Source organism: Solanum stenotomum, unplaced genomic scaffold (genome assembly GCF_019186545.1).
Source record: "Solanum stenotomum isolate F172 unplaced genomic scaffold, ASM1918654v1 scaffold22375, whole genome shotgun sequence".
Classification (NCBI taxonomy): domain Eukaryota; kingdom Viridiplantae; phylum Streptophyta; class Magnoliopsida; order Solanales; family Solanaceae; genus Solanum; species Solanum stenotomum.
In genome coordinates, this window is record NW_026026977.1 from 3174 (window position 1) to 5459 (window position 2286).

A 2286-nucleotide genomic window follows, 5' to 3' on the forward strand; every position below is an offset into this window, starting at 1 on the left:
AAGAAGTATTGGGGAGAGGTGATTAGACAGGACTTAGCTCAGCTTCGCATTACCGAGGACATGACTCTAGATAGGAAGGAGTGGAGGTCGCGTATTAAGGTTGAAGGTTAGTAGGGCTAGCGTGTTGTCTTCCCGTGCGAGGGTTTTGGTTGGTATCGTTTGTAGTAGTCCTAGTCTTGATCTTGTAGTTCTTGTCTGTGATCATATAGTCTTGTGTCGTTTACTGAGTTTCACCTCTCACTTTATTTTCTTGATGTTATTGTCTCCGTTGTTGACTATGCACTTTTCTCTTATTGGATACTATGTCATATATAATGTTTCCTCTTATTTCTCTTGGGTTGTTGTACTTGAGCTGAGGGTCCTCCGGAAACAGCCTCTCTACCTCCACGAGGTAGTGGTAAGGTCTGCGTACACTCTACCCTCCCCAGACCCCACTTAATGGGATTTCACTGGGTATGTTGTTGTTGTTGTTGTTGTCTTATAGATCAATTTCTTTATTGTGATATCTTAGTTAATCTTTTTCATTTAATGTACCAATAATCTAAATAATATTATTTTGAATTATAAATTTTAAATAAATCTAAATTTAAACAGAAAAATCCTTTGACTAACTTTGTTATAAATATATTGTTTGTTATTATTAGTGAATATCATTATTTTAATATATGCAATTAGTATGAAAAAATAAATCTTTCGAATATGATGCATCACATGCTAAAAAAAACTACATATTGAATATGATTTTTTGTGGTATTTATTGTCACGATTCGGGTCTACACCCTAATTGAAACACAGTATTTGGAACGACAAATGATCCCAAATTAATCCTTGGCATAGCATATCTAAGCATATTATATGAAAATTGAAGCCGAAGCTAAAGCCTAAAAACATAGCTGAAATAGAGTTCAAGAATAAGTCTATTACAACTGAATACTAATGTATGAAAGCCTCTAAACTGAATAAAACGATTTATCAAGACCCCGGACTGCTTGAAAGCTAACACAACTGGAGTGAATTAAATCTACTAACTCATAACTGAAGTCCTCTGAATGCGAGGAGGACTCACCACAATGCTGAGAGTCGAGGAACTTAGTGGAACGTCTTCCCCCAAATCCAAATCAAGGTGCTAAAAATCTACATCATAAAACATATCTGTTAAATCATGAGAAAGTTTTTTAGAATATGTACAACTTGTAGATTCTCAAAATAGCTTTCATAATAATATAACGGCTAAAAAATAATGCTTTAATAAATAAGCTTCAAGAATCATGGACATGGCAATGGAAAAATCTTGCTCAACATAAAAGGAAACACAATAGTCAAAATGCATAATCATTAGTAAGTAAGTTCAAGAATTAATTTAATTGAATCATAAAAATGGTGAATTTGAAAGTGGGCTTATAAACTCTAACCAAAGAATTGAATTCTTGAAAATTTAAGAATTCTTACATGCCTTAATCACTCCAATTGCCGAAGAAAAGTGTGATTTTGGAAGAAGTAGAACCACAAAACTTTTCTTGAACCTTGGAGATGAGTTCTTGAGGAGTTTTTTTTTTTTGAAAATCTATGAATTTCATGAGTAGAAGTTATTAATTTGTGTTAAGATGAAGAAATTATGAAGCTTTATGGTCAAATCTTACCTTGGATGATGGATGAACCTTAGAGGAAGTTAGTTTCTTGAAAGCTTCTCTTTCTAGGATAAATTTATGAACTAGGAAGCTGAACTACGTCTTTGGAGGGGGGTGGAGAGGAGGGGGGGAGTTAAAAGACTTTAGACGCGCCCGCCCGCACAGAAAAAGTCTCAAGCGCGCAGCCAATCATGTAGGAAGGCAGAAGTTGCTGCCTCGATGCGCTAGCGCACGGAAAATGCCTCGGATGCGCGGCCGGCGTTTGAAAAGACAATATCCAGTAAAGTAGGCATACCTTTTTACTTCGAACTCTAATTGATGCAAACTTGATAGCGTTCGAAAGAAGACTCAAATACCTTTAATTTTATAGGTTATGGGTCACCTAACTCTTCATATGCTAAGAGATATGGTAGTTTGAAGTTGACCCAAATAGAATCTTATATCAAAACTTAATCGGTAAGGAAGCTTTCAACTCAACTTTGTGCTAGGTGATTCTTATGAACTTAATTCATCTACGAATCTCTTCCCATACTAAAAAATTGACCTTAACACCTAAGCGAAATTTAAGAATCACGTGATACAATCTTATACACAAATGAAGAATGACTCGGGTCTCAGCTTAGAATCTTTGGGGTGTTAAATTTATTCTATGTGATAA